We start from the raw sequence: 22,102 nt of genomic DNA, 5'->3' as shown, positions 1-22,102 counted from the left end.
CAAATTTCCCTGTTCCCAAGAAATGATTCTCACAATTTATTTCCGATCTAATCAAGCCCCATACACTGACAAGAAAGTTGCAGTTTATTTATTTATTTTCCCCAAAGGCTCTTTAATAACAGCATTGGTGTTTGAGGTTGCATCTTTAAACACGTATTTCAGGATTTAGGAGCTTCTGGAACCGTAACTTTAACCCAGCCTTCCGTAACAGTCTTTTTACTTTCTACTACTGAACATGACACTGCAATAATAGCAATGAATCGCTTTAGCTTTCTCACTTCTGCAGAAGCTAAAACAACTTCTCCAATATATAAAGGGGCTGGAAAGCTAATTTCCTGGGAAAGAAATACACAGCCTGGCCCTGGCATTTTAGTTCCCAGGAGAGCTGAGATAAGTCCATTGATCAAAACTCCGTGTACAATTGTATTTCCAAACTTGGTGTGTTTTGCAAAGTCTTCATTTAGATGCAAAGGATTGACATCCCCTGTTAACTCTGAGAAGGTAGCCACATCTGTGTGAAGGCTCTCCTAAATTCCCCACGGTCTCCAAGTCTGATGTGCATATGCTGAAAGTGCTGCAGGGTCAGCACCGGGAGGTTCAGGCAGACTCTCCTCTGAAGCCCACCCCACCAAAGGTGATGGCTGGAAATTAATGGGAACATCTTCAGCACCCCCAAATTTCATCAAGAGCTTTTAGCCTGCTTCAGTCTTCAAACATGCAAGCACCAAAAAATAAATCTGAGAGTGGAGGAATGTTTCCAAAATAGAAGACTATTCCTTCAATCCAATACTATTTCCCTACTATTACCAGATAATGCCAGGAGAAACGGAGAAACCTGAATCACCTGGAAAGTACATTTTTTGCCTTTATAGGATCTTAACAAGGTCAAAGAGCTCCACAATTTGACAAGACCACTGCTACATATTCTCAAGATGGCTGACAAGGTCTTCTCTGCACAGCATTCAGTCCAACTCCACAATCTTGAAATTCTAGGCAGACTTTTCATGTAGTGGTGCTCGGAAGGGTTTTTGTAGACTACTCTTTCATATGTGGCAGCAGGAGAAGGCATCTTTTCCAGTGCTGATCACACCCAGTCTCCATCGGACTAGCCTGACGCCTGCCCAGTCTCCTATTCCCCATAAGAACCCGCCAGGCTTGGGGCTCACCAGCAGCAGAAAGAGCTGGACCCGGGAAACTCATGATGTCTTTACGTTTGGCTCTCCTCGCCCCGCCCTGCCGTGCATCTGCAGTTTATTTTTGTTGTTATTTTATTCGCAGCTTGTTTTAAAGTGGTTATATAGTGTTACGTAATTCCACAATTAAGCACTGTTTAATGATAGGGTGCTTATGGAGCACTCATGTTAACATGCAATAAGTTAATGACTGAACAAACTCAAATGATAAAAATTCTGCAATTTAGCCTAATGATTCTCTTACTCAGATTTTTATTATGTCATTTGATTAAAATTCTTCCACAGTTGCAACCAAGATTCCTTCATATTTTGAAAAGACATGTTAAAAATTGAGAGTAGACTGGGCACGGTGGCTCACACCTGCAATCCCAGCACTTTGGGGAGGCCAAGGTGGGCAGATCATTTGAAGTCAGGAGTTCAAGACCAGCCTGGCTAATATGGTGTCTGTCTACTACTAAAAATACAAAAATTAGTCAGGCATAGAGACACATGCCTGTAATCCCAGCTACTCAGGAAGCTGAGGCAGGAGAATCATCTGAACCCGGGAGGTGAAGGTTGCAGTCGGCTGAGATGGCACCACTGCACTCCAGCTGGGCAACAGAGCCAGACTCCATCTCAAAAAAAAAAAAAAACTGATAGTGACAATATATCTAATATGACTTTTCATTTGATGAAAATACTTGCCACATCATATGTTTTATTTTCTAGAACATGCTTGCAAATAGCAACCTAAAACCTTTTCCCTTTTTCTTGCCACTTAGAAACAAAACACCAAAATTTATCAAAATAACTCAAGGGAAATCTTACGAATTCCAATAACAGATAATGAAAAAATTGTGTCTATTTTTTATGCTATTGTTCATCACATAGTTAAATTTCAGTCTATGTCTTAATATTCACATGATCTCCCAACAAAACACAAAGTTACTTCAAAATTTATTCATAGACAAATTATTTTTAGACAATTATTTTGATTTGTCACCTTGATTCATTTGTTAAAAGGGGAAATTGGCATCTGTTTCCTTTTATGAATATTATTACATATCGCATCAAATTTACATTATTAAAGACTTAAACATAAGACCTAACACCGTAAAAACCCTAGAAGAAAACCTAGGCAACACCATTCAGGACATAGGCACAGGCAAGGACTTCATGACTAAAACACTGAAAGCATTGGCAACAAAAGCCAAAAGAGACAAATGGGACCTAATTAAACTCCAGAGCTTCTGCACCGCAAAAGAAACAATCATTAGAGTGAATCAGCAACCAACAGAATGGGAAAAAATTTTTGTGATCTACCCATCTGACAAAGGGCTGATATCTACAAAGAACTAAAACAGATTTACAAAAAAAAAAAAGCAAACAAACCCATTCAAAAGTGGGCAAAGGATATGAACAGACACTTTACAAAAGAAGACATATAGAGGCCAACAAACATATGAAAAAATGCTCATCATCACTGGTCATTAGAGAAATGCAAATCAAAACTACATTGAGATACCATCTCATGCCAGTTAGAATGGAGATCATTAAAAAGTCTGGAGACAACAGATGCTGGAGAAGATGTGGAGAAATAGGAACACTTTTACACTGTTCGTAGGAGTGTAAATTAGTTCAACCATTGTGGAAGACAGTGTGGCGATTCCTCAAGGACCTAGAAATAGAAATTCCATGTGACCCAGCAATCCCATGACTAGGTATATATCCAAAGGTATATATAAATCGTTTTATTATAAGGACACATGCACACGAATGTTCATTGCAGCACTGTTTACAATAGCAAAGACTTGGAACCAACCCAAATGCCCATCAATGATAGACTAGACAGGGAAAATGTGGCACATATACACCATGGAATACTATGCAGCCATCAAAAACGATGGGTTCATGTCCTTTGTAGGGACATGGATGAACCTGGAAACCATCATTCTCAGCCAACTGACACAAAAACAGAAAATCAAACACTGCATGTTCTCACTCATAGGTGGGTGTTGAACAATGAGAACACATGGACACAGGGAGGGGAGCATCACACCACACTAGGGTCTGTGTGGGGGAACTAGAGGAGGAGGGACAGTGGTGGGTAGGGAGTTGGGGAGGGATAACATGGGGAGAAATGCCAGATATAGGTGATGGGGAGGAAGGCAGCAAACCACACTGCCATGTATGTACCTATGCAACAATCTTGCACGTTCTTCATGTGTACCCCAAAACCTAAAACGCAATAAAATATATATATTTTTAAAATTAGCATTATAATACTAAGGTGCTAAAGACAAAAACAAAAATTATTTATCATATTCAAGGCAAAAATAATAATTTAAGTTTCTAAAAATGTGCAAGTTTTTATATAACTGAAAAAGGTGTTCACAAGCCAATAGAGGTTAAGTGTTTTCTAGAACATTTTACTGTATTGCATTCGAGTTACAATTCTTTTGCTGGAACAAATATATTCTTTAAAGCCCTGCAGTAAAAGTTGGAAGTTTTCCAGCTCAGGCTCCCATCTCAGCTAGGATTTGATTCAGGGAAAGTTACATTCCAGGAACAGGCTGTTCCTCTCTGTGTGAACTGAGCACTGCCGCTAACTGCTTCCAAGCCACTTCTGGCACCTGCTCAGGGCCATGGGACTTTCTAGAATCCAGGGCAAAGGGGGATACAGTTGAGGTTGGCCTCTCCTTAGTAGAAAAGAAATTAAGCCACTAGGCAAAAGAAAAAAAAAAAAGGCTCCAAACTCCAAACAGAATGGGAGAAATATGTACTTTATCCAAATAAACAAGCCCGATAATACTGCTATAAACAGAAAAGACTTTGTCGTCAAGAAACTCCTTTATTAACATTTGAATGATGCTTTACAGTTTACAAAGTGCTTTCACTCACATTATCGCACTTGATCTTGAGGGTGTGGGAGAGTAGGGGGTGAGGTGCATTATATTTTGTTTCAGACGGCATTAAGTGGCTGCCTAGAACTGGAAACCAGAGCCCCTTCCACATGCTGTGAGCATTATAGATCCTTCTGTGTTCTCAGAACAGCCCCCAAATACTCTGTCACTGTACTTATCAAGAAGTGATGTAAATGCACATGCTTTTGCTGTTGCTTCTTCTTCCCACTTTACTGTTCCCCCGCCTCCAGTAGTTTATAAAACCTTTAAGTGCAGGAAGCAGGCCTTTTACCACTGTGTCCCCATCTTCTGGGTACACAGTAGGTACTTTCCAAATGCGCTTAACAGATAGGTGCATAGGGACACCAACACAGACAGCTTACCCAGAACAGAAGCAGAATGAAGAGCTGAATGAACATTGAGGCAATTATGATGCAGCTGTATCGTTCATTAGATTATATACTCTTTGAGGCACTGCAGTGCTCATGTTTGATTTCAGTTTGTGTCACTCAAGATGTCTCTCACACAGTAGTCAAAAACTTAAGAATGCATTCCTTTGCTTATCCAATATTTACTGAACAACCATGTGTAATAATTATAAAGGAAATGGGACAGGGGTGTTGTTACCTTATCTATAAGCCTTCTAGCCAGATAAGACTCTTGCTGTCTTGAAATTATTAATAATTTTTTGCCGGGTGCAGTGGCTCACACCTGTATTCCCAGCACTTTGGGAGGCCAAGACGGGTGGATCACAGGGTCAAGAGGTCGAGACCATCCTGGTCAACACGGTGAAACCCCGTCTCTACTAAAAATACAAAAAATTAGCTGGGCATGGTGGCGCGTGCCTGTAATCCCAGCTACTCAGGAGGCTGAGGCAGGAGAATTGCCTGAACCCAGGAGGCGGAGGTTGCGGTGAGCCGAGATCGTGCCATTGCACTCCAGCCTGGGTAACAAGAGCAAAACTTCGTCTCAAAAAAACCAAAACAAACAAACAAAAAAACCTCCTGGAACCAAAGGGAGTTACTCTATGATTATGACACATGTTCAAAGGCTACTTGCTGTGTTAATGTGTGTGCTCTTGTTTTCTACTTGCTCATTTGCCTCTGGGTGCTCAGTAAGCTGCACCCATGGTGCAGCCTCTGTTTCCTGAGGCTGAGCTTGGATGCCTCCCACCTAACACCACATCACATTGCCTTCCTTCAATTGATTTTCTCATTTGACCTCCACACTAACTCTGGGAGGTAGATGAGGCAGCAACATTATTTCCAGTGTAGCCAGGAGCTAAGCAATTTGCCCAACATTAAACAGCAAATCACTGGCAACAGTAGCAAAAAATGACCCACCCTCTTGGGACATTTTCCATGTGAGTGAGGCACATGCTGAGCATGGTGCATGCATTATCTCATTTGATCCCCACAAACATGGTGGGGCAGGTATTTTTATCCCCATTTTACAGGTATGGAAGCAGAGGTTTAGATGGTTAACTTTTCCAAGGTTGTAAGAAAAGTACTTGGCATTGAACCCATTTCTCATCAGCTGTAGAGGCCTCTCTGCCTCTCTGGCAGTAACTTGAACCTAGTTCCCTTGATTCCTGGAAAACTGCTTATTTTGCAACGTGATGCTGCTCTAGGAACAACTTAGCAAATCCACAGCTACCAAAAGCACAGTGCTTGATGTCTCCTCTCTTTGCCTGGAGACACTTTTGCTTAGGATAACTTACTGTCTAATGCTAAAAATGTGTGCCTCTCATAACTCAGAACTTTGATGGCCACAATCAGTTGGTCCCCAGAAAAATATCAATTCCAGCTTTGTTCTCACAGGAGAGCTCCAAAAGAGAAGTATAATTCATTTTTTCTTCCTCTTTTCTATTTATTTAGGTATCATTCTCTGTTAATCTGTTAGCTGTCATTTTTGGTTTGTATGGACCAGTTGATACAGACAAACCAAGACTAACAACCCCGACAGCCTGAGAACTGATAATACATGTGGCTTGACTGCCTCCTGATATTTCAGGTCCATTTACCCTGAATGGCTGTCTAAGAAAGAACACATGCTTCTTTAGCTGAGAATGCTACCCTAACTTGACTCACATAGGAAGTAGATGCTTCCTCCTGGCCATTTGCCCACTCCTTGTGATTTGGGCTTTTCACACATGGTGGCTGGGTTCTGAAGGACAGAGAGTGTTCAAAGAGCAAACAGTCTAGGCAGAAGCTACAGGCTCATTAAAAGCTGGCTCATTAAAAGATCATGTTTGATCTTTCTTGTAATGAAACAAATGCAATTAAAATCATACTTTTCTCCTACTAAACTGACAGAGAAAAAAAAAGTATTGCTGAAGGATCAGCTACCCTAATTCTCTGCTGGTGTCTGATTCCCCTTCCCCAAAAAGTAGGCTGACTATAGTGACTTGCTTGATCAATGGGAAAGGCAAAAATGATGTTTTAAAATATCAGCACCCAGGAGTGGCTGATGTCCACAGTCCACAGGATGAAAGGTACAGGCCTAGCTCCAGGAACAGTGGCTCCCACCCGTAATCCTGATGCTTTGGAAGCTGAAGCAGGAGGCTCACTTGAGCCCAGCAGTTCAAGTCTGCAGTGAGCTATGATCATGCCACTTGCACTCCAGCCTTGGTGACAGAACAAGACTGTATCTCTTTAAAAAATGAAATAGCCGGGTGCGGTGGCTCAAGCCTGTAATCCCAGCACTTTGGGAGGCCGAGGCGGGTGGATCACAAGGTCAAGAGATCGAGACCATCCTGGTCAACATGGTGAAACCCCATCTCTACTAAAAATCCAAAAAAATTAGCTGGGCATGGTGGCGCGTGCCTGTAATCCCAGCTACTCAGGAGGCTGAGGCAGGAGAATTGCCTGAACCCAGGAGGCGGAGGTTGCGGTGAGCCGAGATCGCGCCATTGCACTCCAGCCTGGGTAACAAGAGCGAAACTCTGTCTCAAAAAAATAAATAAATAAAAATAATTTTTTAAAAAAATGAAATAAATAGGGCGGGCGCCCTGGCTCACGCTTGTAATCCCAGCACTTTGGGAGGCCGAGGCGGGTAGATCACGAGGTCAAGAGATTGAGACCATCCTGGTCAACATGGTGAAACCCCGTCTCTATTAGCCGGGCATGGTGGCGTGCGCCTGTAGTCCTAGCTACTCAGGAGGCTGAGGCAGGAGAATTGCTTGAACCTCGGAGCCAGAAGTTTCAGTGAGCAGAGATTGCGCCACTGCACTCCAGCCTGGGTAACAAGAGTGAAACTCCATCTCAAAAAAGAAAGAAAGAAAGAAAGAAATTTAAAAATAAAAGGTACAGGCTTGCCTCCAGCCTCACTCAGGACCTAAATCTGGTGGGCTTGAGCCAACTGCCAATATTCAGAGAATTTTTAAAGAATCATTAGGACAAACAGCTAATGCATGTGGGACTTAAAACCTAGATGACGGGTTGACTGCAGCAAACCACCATGGCACACATATCCCCCGTGTAACAAAGACACGTTCTATGCTTGTATCCAGGAACTTAGAAAATTTTTAAAATAAAAATAAAGAATCAGGCTGGGCGAGGTGGCTCAGGCCCGTAAGCCCAGCACTTTGGGAGGCCGAGGCAGGCAGATCACGAGATCAGGAATTCCAGACCAACCTGGCCAACATGGTGAAACCCCATCTCTACTAAAATACAAAAATTAGCTGGGTGTGGTGGCAGGTGCCTGTAATCCCAGCTACTCAGGAGGCTGAGGAAGGAGAACTGCTTGAACCCGGGAGGTGGAGGTTGTAGTGAGCCCGGTTCACACCACTGCACTCCAACCTGGACAGCAGAGTGAGACTCAACCTTAGAGAAAAACAAAAAACAAAAAAGTGGGGAGATACAAGAGAGCTGCTTCGTGTCTTTCTTGCTCTCTGCCATGTGAGGATACAAGCAGATGGCTCTCTGTGAACCAAGAGGTGGGCCCGCCGCAAGCAACTAAGCTGACACCCTGATCTTGGCCATCTAGCCTCCAGAACTGGAAGAAATCAGTGTTTGTTGTTTAAGCCACCCAGTCTATGGCATTATGTTAGAGCAGCACAAACTAAGATGCTGCCCCAATCATGATATCCGCATATGTTTCCGCTAAATGCTTTCAAAGGCTTTTTGTTTGTTTGTTTGTTTTGAGACAGAGTCTCACTCTGTCGCCCAGGCTGCAGTGCAGTGGCACAATCTTGGCTCACTGCAACCTCTGCTCCTGGGTTCAAGAGATTCTCCCGCCTCACCCTCCCAAGTAGCTGGGACTACAGGCGCATGCTACCAGGCTTGGCTAATTTTTGTATTTTTAGTAGAGGTGGGGTTTTACCATATTGGCCAGGATGTTCTCAACTCCTGACCTCATGATCCGCCCGCCTCGGCCTCCCCAAGTGCTGGGATCACAGGCATGCGCCACAAAACATGCAGTTTCAAAGTTTCGCCTTTCATAACTAGATCTTTTAATCAATTGGCGTTTATTTTTGATATGATGTGAACGATCTAGTTGTATTTACTTTCCATATAGAAAATCAATTGTGCAAACACCATTTGTAGAATATTCTGTCCTTTCCCCAATAATCTACAAGGCAACTTCTGTCTCATATCAAGTTTCCATGTGTCATGGGTCTTTTGCTTGGTTCCTCTTCAGTTCCACTGGCTGATTTGTGCATCCCCTGAACACTTCACTGTCCTAATTCCTTTGCTATCATAGTATGCGCACAAATCTTCAACCTTCCATTACCCACCAACCTCTATGCAGGTTCGTATTCTTTGAATATATCTTCAAGTTCTAATAGAAGCAAAGCCTGAGTCAAGGATTCAGGTACAAGCATTTTTTTAGAAGGTGTTTCCAGGAAGTGCAGGTAAGAGGGTGGGAAGTGACATTGGGTGGGAAGTGACATTGGATGGGAAGAAAGCAAACAGATGGTGCATTTATGAGCAGGTTGCCAGAAAGGGTAACTGGGGCTCAAACTCACTAGGCCCTTCAAAGATACTGCAGCTGAGGGGTGGGGAAGCTGTGGCATTTATTCACCAACTTCCATTCCTCATGGCTGTTTTAAAATGGACACAAGATTTACTTTAATCAGATACACTAAGATATATAGATATGGAAATGACTATCCCGAAGGGAAGAGTTTTTCATACGCAGAGGTCCATAGAAACAAGTGGCAATCCAAGCTATGCAGGGATACATGGAGAGGCACCAGGGTCAGTCAAGAAGTCAAAGAAACTAGGGGAAAATGTGGGCAAGAGCTTTATTTGTGGCATCCAAGGGAAAGGCAAGGCAAGGCAGGGTAAGCAGGCACAGGCTTAGCTATGACTAGTTTGAATAATTTTACTTGGCTCTGGGGCATAGGGCTGTCCCTAGTTGTCCGGTTCATGGCCGTGGGGTGATGAGGACAGATGGACAGTGGCCCAGTGTAAGAGCCCGATGAAGGAGGTGGTTGGGGTTATGGGCTTTGGATTGGCTGGTTTGCAGATTGAAGGTGCACTTGCAGGTGAGTCCTTTACTGTCTCTAGGAACTGGCTCACCCTGGGTGGAGCAGTCTCTCCAGGATCAGCAAGGCCCCAGCTGTCAACACATCAGGAAATACAGGAAATGAAAAGGCATGATGAATACACTGAGAGTGTTCTTGAAGGCATCAGTCCCTGGCACATATGTGGCTGGCAATGCCAAGGGCTATGGGGATGGCACAGTGTCTGCTGCACTATATAGATAGATAGATAGATAGATAGATAGATAGATAGACAGATAGATATAGATAGTGAGACGAAGCTTTGCTCTGTCTCCCGGGCTGTAGTGCATTGGCAGGATATCAGCTCACTGCATCCTCCACCACCTGGGATAAAGCAATTCTCCTGTCTCAGTTTCCCGAGTAGCTTGGACTACAGGTGTGTGCCACGATGCCTGGCCAATTTTTTTGTATTATAATAGAGATGAGGTTTCACCATGTTGGCCAGGATGGTCTCGATCTCTTCACCTTATGATCTGCCTGCCTCGGCCTCCCAAAGTGCCGGGATTATAGGTGTGAGCCATCTACGAAGTCTCACTTTGTCACCCAAGAATGCAATGGCTTGATCTTGGCTCACTTACCCCCTCCGCCTACCAGGTTTGAGCAATTCTCCTGCCTCAGCCTTTCAGGTAGCTGCAACTACAGGCACATGCCACCATGCCCACCTAATTTTTGTATTTTTTGTAGAGATGGTATTTCACCACATTGGCCAGGCTGGTCTTGAACTGCTGACCTCATGTGATTGCCCACCTTGGCCTCCCAAAGTGCTGGGATTACAGGTGTAAGCCACTGTGCCCGGCCAGCTACACTATTCTTGGACCCTCAGTGACTACATTTCAGATCAGCCTGTCAAGTTCCAAAAACAACTCTATTGGGATTTGTCTAGGAATTGCTTGAATTTATAGATTAATTCAGTGAGAAATAATAGGTTTACAGCATTGAGTCCTACCATTCATAATATATATGGCATATATTTCCATTCCTCCTTTAAGTCCATGGATAATTTTTATATTTGTCTTAGTCTTTTTGTAGTGCAAAACACCTGAGACTGGGTAATTTACAAAGAGCAGAAGGTACTCTCTCAGTTCTGGAGGGTGGGAAGAAGATCAGGGCTCCAGCAGGTACAGTGTCTAGTTAGGGCCTGGTGTCTGCTTCCAAGATGGTATCTTGAATGCTGGTTCCTCTGGAGCAGACAAATGCTATGTTCTCATGAGGCAGAAGGAACAGATTTATCGCCACCTCAAGCCCTTTATAAGGCACTAATCTCATGCATGAGCACTCACCCTACTGACTTACTCACTTCTTAAAGGCCCCACTTAATACCATCATCCTGGCAATTAAGTTTTAACAGGAATTTTGGGAGACACATTCCAGCTATAGCAATACTCTTCATGAAAGGTCTGTGTACATTTTGCTAGATATATTCTCAGGGTTTTGTTGCTACTGTGAATAGAATCTCTTTTTCTATTACATTTTCTAATTTGTTATTTCTGATGTACAGGAATGCTAATAGTTTTTTTTTTTTTAAGTTGATTTTGAATTCAAAAACCTTTCAAACTCTGTTACTAGTCCAAATAATTTATCAGTATATTCTCCTGGATTTTCTGCATAGACAATCATATGGTCTGCAAATACAGGTAGTTTTCTTCTTTCCAATTTAAAAATTTTATTTTCTTCATATGTTTCTTTTTTTCTTCTTCTTCTTCTTTTTTTGAGACAGAGTCTCACTCGGTCACCCAGGCTGGAGTGCAGTGGCACAATCTTGGCTCACTGCAACCTCCACCTCCTAGGTTCAAGAGATTCTCCTGCCTCAGCCTCCTGAGTAGGTGGAATTACAGGAGCCTGCTACCATGCCTGGCTAATTTTTGTATATTTGTTAGTAGAGACAGGGTGTCACCATTTTGGCCAGGCTTGTCTCCAACTCTTGACCTCAGGTGATCTGCCCACCTACACCTCCCAAAGTGCTAGGAGTACAGGTGTGAGCCACCGCGCCTGGTTGATTTCCCTCCCTCCTTCCCTTCCCCTCTCCCATCTTACTTCCTCTCTTTTTTTCAGAGTCTCACTCTGTCACCCAGGCTGGAGTGCAGTAGCATGGTCTCCACACACTGCAACCTCTACCTCCCAGGTTCTAGCAATTCTCCTGCCTTGACCTCCCAAAGTGCTGGGAGTACAGGTGTGAGCCACCGTGCCGGTTGATTTCTTTCTCTTTCTTTCTTGTAGAGTCTCACTCTGTCACCCAGGCTGGAGTCCAGTGGCATGATCTCCACACACTGCAACCTTCACCTCCTGGGTTTAAGTGATTCTTCTGCCTCAGCCTCCCAAGTAGCTGGGATTATAGGCATGTGCCATCACACCCAGCTAATTTTTGCATTTTTAGTAGAGATGTTTCACCATGTTGGCCAGGCTGGTCTCCAGTTTCTAACCTCAGGTGATCCACTTGCCTCAGCCTCTCAAAGTGCTAGGATTACAGGAATGATCCATCTCACCTGGCAGATTTATTTCTATTACAGGTTGACTCACATACATTTCTGATGTTGGACATCTCGTAACCTATTTAAAAAAAAAAAAAAAAAGGCAACTTCCTATGTACCAGCTGAACACATTGCCTAGGACCTCCAGTGCCACGTTCCATAGAGACAGTGATAGAAGCCAGCCTTGTCTACGTCCTAACTTTGATGAAAATTCCTTCTAAAATTTTATCATTAAGTGTGAAAATTGCTATATACTAAGGAAAATAGGGCCAGGTGTGGTGGCACACACTTGTAATCCTAGCACTTTGGAAAGCTGTGGGGAGGAATGCTTCAGCTGGGAATGGGAGGTTGCAGTGAGCTGAGACCTTGACACTGCACTCCAGCCTGTGTGACAGAGAGACTTTGTCTAAAAAAAAAAAGAAAAAAGAAAAAGAAAAAAGGATGCTAGCATTATTACTGCATTATGTGTTGACTCTGCCCTTGCATTATTGTAATAAAACGTAATTCGCCATGATGCATTATTTGTGTGTGTACATTACTGTATTCAACTTGGTATTATTTTATATAAAATTTGGAATTCATGTTCATAAAAGTTAACAACAGCTAATTTCTATTTGGTTAGAAGTTAGCGTTTTAAGCCGGGCGCGGTGGCTCAAGCCTGTAATCCCAGCACTTTGGGAGGCCGAGGCGGGTGGATCACGAGGTCAAGAGATCGAGACCATCCTGGTCAACATGGTGAAACCCCGTCTCTACTAAAAATGCAAAAAAAAATCAGCTGGGCATGGTGGCGCGTGCCTGTAATCCCAGCTACTCAGGAGGCTGAGGCAGGAGAATTGCCTGAACCCAGGAGGCGGAGGTTGCGGTGAGCCGAGATCGCGCCATTGCACTCCAGCCTGGGTAACAAGAGCGAAACTCCGTCTCAAAAAAAAAAAAAAAAAAAAAAAAAAAAAAAAAAAAGAAGTTAGCGTTTTGGATATTGTTAAGTTACTTTCCTTGAATTATTTCATTTCATCCTAGAAGACTTATTGTAAAGGTTATTTCCCCTTTATATATGAGGAAGTTAAGGTGCAGTGCAGGGAAGTCATTTTCCCTAAGGTCACAGGGAAGGTTAAGTAGTGGCAGCAGAAATACAAATCTGGATTGCCTGGCTCCAGAGGCTGTGCACTAAGCACTGCCCTGTGCCCTCTCCCTGTGACAAAGACCCATCATTCAGACTGTTCTTTCATGAACTTTCCTTGTACATCCTTGTCCCAGTTTTCCACCAAGATTATATTATTCTCAATAGATAGATAGGTCTTGTTTTTCTTTTACTATACAAATACTCATCAAACTTTTATAAAAACCTATTCCATCCTATTACCTTTGCTAGCCTGATTTCTACAGTTTTGCAGTGGCCTCCAGGTTTTACAGCATTTGCAAGCTCCTGTCCTGGGGATACTGGGGAGGTATACACCCCATAAAGCCAGGGATACAGACACAGATCAGCAGCAGATTCCCCCACCCTCCAGCATCCTTTCTTTTTGTTGAGTCACAGTCTCGCTCTCGTCGCCCAGGTTGGAGTGCAGTGGTGTGATCTCAGCTCACTGAACCTCTGCCTCCTGGGTTCAAGCGATTATCCTTCCTCAGCCTCCCATGTAGCTGGGATTACAGGGACCTGCCACCACACCTGGCTAACTTTTTTGTATTTTTATTAGAGATAGAGTTTCACCTGTCCTCATCAGAGTCACTGGAACATGACTGACCCCTAGAGGCGGCTTCTCAGCTTAACTGTCAGCCCATGGACTGGAATGCAGCCCCCAAAGTTGCTGTAGAAGCTTCCACCCATCCTGGACCACGATTGCCATCTGTTGGGGAAGGTCCTGTCCTTCGTCTTGTTCGCCCAGCCAGCCTCACAGGCATTCAGTGGATTGGAAAGCGTAAGCATGTGCCGTGCAGGCAGCCCGCCTCCGTGCCTTTTTTGGGGGTGAGCTGAAGTGCATTCCAGCCCCTAGCATGCTGCTGTTTATTCCCACCCCTCATCCCCGCCCCCCTACACACTCATAAATACAAACACAGGCACAGTCACGGACACACACCACCCTGGACAGCACCATTTCCAGCCTCTGCAGGGCGGTCTCCTTAATGGGGAAGTTAATGAGAGGCTAAAGAAGGCTCAGGGGTCAGGGAGAACCTCTGTTGGAAAGAGGCTCCTAGACCCAGTTCTGACTCTGACTTGCTGGGGGTCCATGAGAAAGTTGCTTCCCCTCTTTGGTCCGTTTCCCCAGCTGAGAAATGGGGGGTTGAGCCAAATGGTCTAAGGTTCTGGGAACCTCTTAAGTCAGAGCCAATAGCTGGTAGTCAAGATGAGGGAGAAGCCCTCCAGGTCAGCTGAAACCTGAGAGGCAGGACAGGCCCAAAGGTGAGCAGCCTGAGCACATCAGGTGGGCCCAGAGCTGGAGCATGAACCCCACAGCCTGCACAGCAGCCCTGGACTCAGGAGCCTGCCGGTGGGACTTCAGAGATGTGGGGTCCAGCACCCCCCTAATGTTGCAAGGCTGGGGGCTGGGAGCTGCAGATTCTGACCCCACAGTTGCTTTAGATATGCCAGATGAGCTGGGGCAAGACACACCCCTCTCTATGAAATGAGCAGTCAGTCCAAATATATATGCCATGAAGTGCTGTGGAACAAACCCAGCTATACTCTGGGGATAGACTGGCTTCCAGGTACTCAAGTAGCTGGCCTCTGGGGGAGGGGAACCAGGTATGAGGGGCAGGATTCAAAATCTAGGCCCAGCCTCCACGGGAAACCCCTCTGGAGAGCCCAGAGCAGCAAGCAGCAGGTGCACTAGGAGCACGTTTCACAAGCCACCCAATATTGCATCTGCTCAGAGAGGCAGCCAGCTGGAAAGTGGATACGGTAGGCAGGGTGGTGGCTGCTCCCCATGGCCAGGAGTCCAGCCAGCACCCACCCAAGTCCACCTCAGGCCTGCCCAATTGAGTCATCCATCCTCTGCGCCCTCTGGGCCCACCAACAGAGGAAGGGCTTTGGAGTGACCGGGTGAGCTGGCCCTTGTGGGAGAATGTAATTGACTCCTGAGCCTGGACAGCCAGGCAGCCCCTCACCCGCATCCCCACCCCCACCTCTCCAGCCCCCTGATTCCCCAATTCTCCCACCTGTTCCCCTGCCCCGGCACTTGCCTCTGCTCACTCTCATCTCTTTTCCTGCTCCCAGGCTTGCCTGCTCACATGTCCTTGACTCTCCTCTGAGTCTCCCTCTTTCCAAGCTGAGCCTCTCTACTTGACACTTTCTCCCCGACGGCACCAGAGTACACAAGTTTAAATCCCTGCACCTCACCTTTACTCCCAGGCATAAAAGGGAGATGATATGAAGAGTCAAACGCCACTTGGCAAAAGATCTGGAGTATGCAGAGGGGCAGATCTGAGGCTGTGGAAGCTCTGGGGGTTCCCTGCAGGAAGCTGCATTTAAGCTGGCTCTTGAATGCGGCTCTGAGCTGAGACCTCTCCCTGAAGCTCCAGACCAGGAGCCAGCTGCCAGTGGGACCCCTCCATTTGGTGTCTCAAAGGAAGCTTGCACTCTGGAGGTCTAACTCTGAACCCAGAAAATTCTCCCATCTCAGCCCTGTTTCTCTTAGGGAAATTACCATCTCATACCCAGTTCTTTACCAAACCCACATTTGAATAAGGGGGCTCCTGCCCTGCCCTGTGCTGTGAGTGCTCTGGATGAGCCAGTGCCGAGGGGGAAAGAGCTCTCAATACCAAGCCAAACCATGTGAGGCTTAACTCCAACTTTAGCTCTGAGAGCTGTGGGTAGGGAAGGGCCCTAGTCCAGTTTGCTGTAGAAAGACCAGCCTGCCACTGTCTGGTACATGGATGGCAGGGGCAGAGTATGGATGGAGAGACAAGGAGGGCCGGGCTGGGGAGGTATGGACATGGCAGTCTCTGGAGGCCCAGCTCCTGCGTCCCAGTGAGTGGCCTCTGCAGGCCCAGCTCGTTCCTCACAGTGGCCTTCCAGGCCCAGTTCTTGGAAGCCTTTTGGCAGGCCCTCCAGGCCCAGCTCATGCCACTCGTGGCCTCTCCAGGCCGAGGTGCTGCCTCCTGGCTTCCTCTCCAGGCCCAGCTCTTCCTCCTGGATGCGTCTACAGGCCCAGCTTCTGCCTCGCTTCACAACAACCTCTGTGGACTCAGTCAGTTCCTGCGCAGCTCCTGGTGGCCTCTGTAGGCCCCAAACGTCTTCAAGTCAAGCTCCCCTAGGCCCACCCAGCTCATGCCTCATGGTCTCTCCAGGCTCAGCTCCTGCCCTCCGATGGCATCTCCAGGCCCAAAACTTCCTCAAGTCGTCTTCTCTCAGGCCGGCTCCAGCCTCCTCCCAGTGGCCCCAGCAGGCCTCTATGGCCCTGGAATCGGCCTCTCCAGGCCCAGCTCCTGCCCTTCCAGAGGCCTCTCCAGGCTGGGCTTCTGCCTCCCTCCTGGAGGCCTCCCCAGGCCCAGCTCTTCTTCCTCGCTGAGTCTACAGGCTCAACTCCTGCCTCGCAACAACCAAGTTTGTTCCAGCTCCTGCCCAGCTCCCAGCAGCCTCTGCAGACTTTAGCTTTTTTTTTCAGTCAGGCTTTCAAGGTCTTCCTTCAGCCTACCGGCGGCCCGGACAGGCCCAGCTCCTACCTGACCACATCCTCTTCAGTGCAGCTATTCACTATCTGGGCCTTATCTGGCCTTGTTACTACCTGTTTTTCAGCCATTTTGGCAGGTCTTACGTTGTCTCACAGTGGCCTCTTCAGACCCATCCTCAGTGTCATGTCTGCCTCTCAAGGTTCAGCTTTTTTTTTTTTTTTTCACATTGGCCTTTCTTATACCAGCTTGTGCCTCACCGTGGCCTCTCAAGGCTTCTCTTCTGCCTCTTAGTGGACACTCCAGGCTCATCTCCTGCCTCAGGGTGGTTTTTTCTGTCCTGCACTTGCCTCACAGTGGCCTCTTCTAGATCCAGCTCTATAGGTCTTTGATTGTCAACACCATCAAAAAGCCCAAAGCTTCCCTGGAATCTCATTTGTTCACTTTTTAGCAGTTACCCTTTCTACTGGTCAGAAAAGAGAATTGTCACACTTCATCCATTTTATTTAAGTTAGCCTCTAGCTATAAAATTGTTATGTAGATATGTGAGCTCCAAGCCATAGTGAATACAGTTTCCAACAAAATTACTTTCCCTGGAGAATTAGATAACTGTTAGCCTTTTTAAACAGTGCTCTAGCATGACATTAAAAGGTCATGCAGACATCACTTAACCTTATTTCCAAGTTTTGAATATTCTCCTTAATAGTTGCAATAATGAATAATCTGAACTTTACTCAGAGTTAAAGCTTTTTCTCTTTTTAGCATTAGTCTGGGCATTAGTCTGATCCACTCACCTAGGCCTCCCAAAGTGCTGGGATTACAGGCGTCAGCCACCATGCCCAGCCTGTGCTGCACATTTTAAAGGAAGAAAAGTAATTTATAATTAACCAGATCCTTGTAATAGTTGGTCAGTTGTATAGCAAATCCCAGCCTATCAATTATAGAGTGCCCCTATCCTAATGAAACAGTTTATGACAGAATGCTTGCATCAGACATTGAATCTGTGGCCTCCAAGAACATTTTCCAAGCCAATGACTCTATCTACCTCCAATTTACTGTAAAAAAAAAAAATATTTGCAAGGTAGGAATTACTTAGAACTTTTAGTTCAAGTGTGTACTAAACACAAAACATTTTTATAGAGTATAGAAGAACTGTAAAAACACAATGCAATGTTTATTTTGAGATATGGTTGTTCCTCGGTCTACATGGAAGTTTGGTTCCAGGACCTCTGCATACACCAAAACTCATGCATACTCAAGTCTCGCAGATGGTCTTGTGGAACCAGCTGACAAAAAGTCAGCCCTTAGGTTTAGAATCCCACAAATTCTGTATTGTCAATCCACGTTTGTTTGAAAGAAATTCACATGTACGTGAACTCTTGAAGTTCAAGCCATGCTGTTCAAGGGTGAACTATACTTAACTTTATAAAAACCATCAGCAACAGCCATATTCCCTTTTTCCTAGGAAAAATATCTGATGGCATTTATAAAGTTAAGTATATTTAAACCCTTTGTCTGTCAAATGTTAATTAAAGAATTTCATAAGGTTTAATTATGTCTTAACCAGATTATTCCTCTTCTACAATTTGACTAGTTGATTATATGGCTAATAAGGACACCAATCACACCAAAGTGGGTTGATACTATAACACCATTGGGTACCAGTGACTTACAAGAGTCCTCCACTGAGTATGAAAACTTGTATCCTGCCAAGTCTGCCTGAAATCCACCAATCTTTATCATACTTATTTTAAAGGAATTATCCCTTTCTCAAAACTTTTAATTTCCAAAATTTATACTGCTTTAAATTTGGGAATTTTGTGCACAGTATTAAAAAACCATTTAGGATGAACTTTTAATAAGATTTATCCCATTAAAACAATGCATTTCTATAAAACTATGTCTTCCAGACTTCCTATATCCAGTTACTAGGTCATACAGATTTTACCTCTGCAATATCTCTTCTATCTGTTCTTTCTTTTTCAACCACCCCAATCACTGTCTTTAGTCCAATCTATAAATTGGCTCTATTAACATTTATCTTCCTCACTAGGCTACAATAGCTTCCCGTAGGGTTTTTTCCTCCAAGTCATTCTGATATTGAATTATATTCCTAGAACAAACATTAGAAAATGTTATTTTTGTTTGAAGATGCTCAAATGTTCCCAATGCCTAACAGAGTAAAATCCAAAGCACATATGCTATTTTATAACCATGTTTTAACTATTTTATAACTATGTTATAAAATTCAAAGCACATATGCTATTTTATAACTATGTTAACATCAAAATTTAAAAGAATCTAAAGAATTGTAACTATGAGATTTTACCTGTCTGTATAGGTTTCTCAGAAGTATTTGAAACGCAGCAAAGAACACTATAAGCTTAGCACCACCATGTCAACTACTATGTTAACCATTCTTTGCCTTATATCTCTTCAAATTCCTTATAAATTTTCTTATTTAATAAGTACAATATCCTCTAGTAGCCAAATCTTATTCTTATACTACTCACAATTACTAACCTTTCTTTTTTTTCTCCATTTATTTGTTTTCTCTCCCCTCTTAATTTTTTCCTTAGTAGCATCTAAAAGTTTAAAAAGAATTAGAAGTTTCAGCCCTAACATTAAAAATTATTTGACTGATTATATAAAATAATTAAGATACTTTAATCAACTTTATTATGCTTATTGGAAAAATCTTACAAGATACAAATAGCAGATAAAATTGTTTAATATGCCAGGCGTGGTGGTGCACTCCTGTAACTCCAGTATTTTGGGAGGCCAAGGCAGGCAGATCACTTCAGCAGATCACTCTCAGGAGTCTGAGACCAGCCTGGGCAACATGGCAAAACCCTGTCTCTACCAAAATACAAAAATTAGCTAGGCATGGTAGAGTGCACCTGTAGTCCCAGCTACTCAGCATGCTGAGGTAGGAAGATCACTTGAGCCCAGCAGGTCAAGGCTGCAGTGAGCCAAGATCGTGCCACTGCAGTCCAGCCTGGGTGACAAAGTGAGGCATTCTTTCAAAAAGAAAAAAAAGAAAAAAGAAAAAAAGTTTAACTATAGTTGTATCCCAGTATAAGCATGTGGCATTTAGGAACCCATCCAAGGATGATACTCCCCTAGTTCCAAAAGAATCTAACCTCTAGTTAATCTAGGGAGTGTAACATGTTATTAGCAGACACTATGTGAATGCAACTATTAAGTAGTCTAATGGAAAACATAAAAAATGAATTAAGTATTTTAATTACAAAATGGAAAAGGAGGACGGGTATGGTGGCTCATGCCTGTAATCCCAGCACTTTGAGAGGCCAAGGCTTGTGGATCACTTGAGGTCAGGAGTTTGAGACCAGCCTGGAGAACATCATGAAACCCCGTCTCTACTAAAAATACAAAAATTAGCCAGGCATGGTGGTGGGCACTTGTAATCTCAGCTACTCAAGAGGCTGAGGCAAGAGAATCACTTGAACGTGGGACGCAGAGGTTGCACTAAGTTCAGATTGTGCCACTGCACTCCAGCTTGGGCAACAGAGTGAGACTCTGTCTCAAAAAAAAAAAAAAAAATAGAAAAGGAGAATGTTAGTTTGCCATCACATTAACTACTCCATACTACAAAAGACAACCATTTTCCTGACTAGAAGCAAAGTTACCGATGTGATTTTTGTATTATCCAGCTTGGGGTTGTCAGCTTCTTGAATCTTTAGTTGATGTCTTTCATCTGTTATGGGAAACTTTAGGCATTATTCTCTTTATATTGCTTCTTCCTCATTTGCTCTTCTTTCCTTCTTGGATTCCAATTACAATATTAGATCTCATCACTCTGTCTCATATACCTCTCACATTTTCTTCTGTATCTTTCTTTTTTCTCCCTCCTGATCTGACTTCCAGTTTACTAATTCTGTCTTTGTGTGTGTGTGTGTGTGTGTGTGTGTGTCTAATCTAATGAAAAATCTAAATAGTTAATTTCAGATAATGAATTGTTTATTCCAGAATATACTTGATTCTTTTTCACAGTTGACAAATCTCTATTTTCTTAAATATAATAATCGTAACTATTTAAACTTCATTACCAGCTAACTCATCTGGATTACCCGTAGGGCTTTTATTATTTTTTTCTCTTGTTTTTCAGTCATGTAGACATATCTAGTAATTTTTTGTTAAAAGTTATATATGCTGTATTAAAAAATTCTAGAGATTCTAGATGATGTTATCCATCTCTCAAGATTATTTATCCTCCACTGAACAAACAGAATGATGGATGATGATCTAAACCCAACTGGGGACTATGCAGAGATGAGATCACAATTCCAATAAGGCTCAACTTACCTTGATTAATTCCTACCCCTCCTGGGTTTTCTACAGAGGGTCTGTGTTACTCGAAGCAGAAGTAAATAAAAGAAATTTATTTAATAGTATAAACCCACAACTACAAACAGAATAGGAATTAACAGCTCATCTTATTCCTGGAAGTTATAGGTTCTCCAGTAAATTAAGGGGAAAATAAAGGAAGAGGAAACCATATGATCCAGAAAATGCGTGATCAAACCCAAGAGAGGTAAAGCATATATCCAGAATGAAGACAAAAGAACTGAATATCACCGTTGCTTAACAGGCCTTGAGAACAGTAAGTCCAGAGTATGTTAAATGGATCTAGGAAATAATCCCCAAATGAAATTAACTCAATACCTGATGTGTCTGAACCTTTTCAAAGGAAATTTATACTACTACTACATATCACAAAGACAAAAAACAAAATTTTAAAAGATAATTATTAACTTTAAGGAATAAAAAAAGTTGTGCTGCAAAGGAAGCCATTATATGGTTCAGCTGTGAACCGTATAGCATCTACATAGCCATAACAAAGTATTAATTAAATTATCATAGTTACAATAATGGAATCCTATTTAGGAGGATGGGAGGAAGAAAGTGAATGTGGGGGGAAATTGCTAAATTCTTAGCTACTTTTGTTTTTAACCACTATTTCCCCCTACATTCTATAGAGCCTAAAACTGAAAAATGTAGAAGTGATTCCATAAATAAGTTACGGAATCCTATCTATCAGATGATAGATATCAAAACAGACTACTAAAAGAGTTCAGAATGCCTGCTTCTGGAAATTGGAATTGGGAAGAATCATTTTGAAATTATCAATTAGTGGGAAGGGAGAATAATGACATGTTGAGATATGCCAAGACTCAGGAAATTTACTTCCCAGACAACATTTTGTAAAAAGTTATCTAACAATGTACTCCAACAGTCAAGGCAAAACACTAAGAGAGAGGACGACATGAATCTAAGAAAACAATGGGGCCGGGCACAGTGGCTCAAGCCTGTAATCCCAGCACTTTGGGAGGCCGAGGCGGGTAGATCACAAGGTCAAGAGATCAAGACCATCCTGGTCAACATGGTGAAATCCCGTCTCTACTAAAAATACAAAAAATTAGC

The 22,102-nt window shown here is 43.5% G+C and overlaps 3 pseudogenes; 1 reads left to right on the top strand and 2 right to left on the bottom strand.

Annotated features, from left to right (window-relative positions):
• Positions 1–23: 23 nt before the first annotated feature.
• On the bottom strand, positions 24–669 carry LOC101031682 (hydroxyacyl-thioester dehydratase type 2, mitochondrial-like; annotated as a pseudogene).
• A 109-nt stretch (positions 670–778) lies between these two features.
• The window catches only part of LOC101044949 (ribonuclease P protein subunit p14 pseudogene), a 31,930-nt pseudogene continuing 10,606 nt past the window's right edge, over positions 779–22,102 (bottom strand).
• On the top strand, positions 9,500–15,518 carry LOC101044626 (uncharacterized; annotated as a pseudogene).

The sequence above is a fragment of the Saimiri boliviensis genome, chromosome 14 (assembly GCF_048565385.1).
Source record: "Saimiri boliviensis isolate mSaiBol1 chromosome 14, mSaiBol1.pri, whole genome shotgun sequence".
Classification (NCBI taxonomy): Eukaryota; Metazoa; Chordata; class Mammalia; order Primates; family Cebidae; genus Saimiri; species Saimiri boliviensis.
The sequence above is the reverse complement of the archived record's forward strand: the minus strand, read 5'-3'. Positions and strand labels throughout refer to the sequence as shown.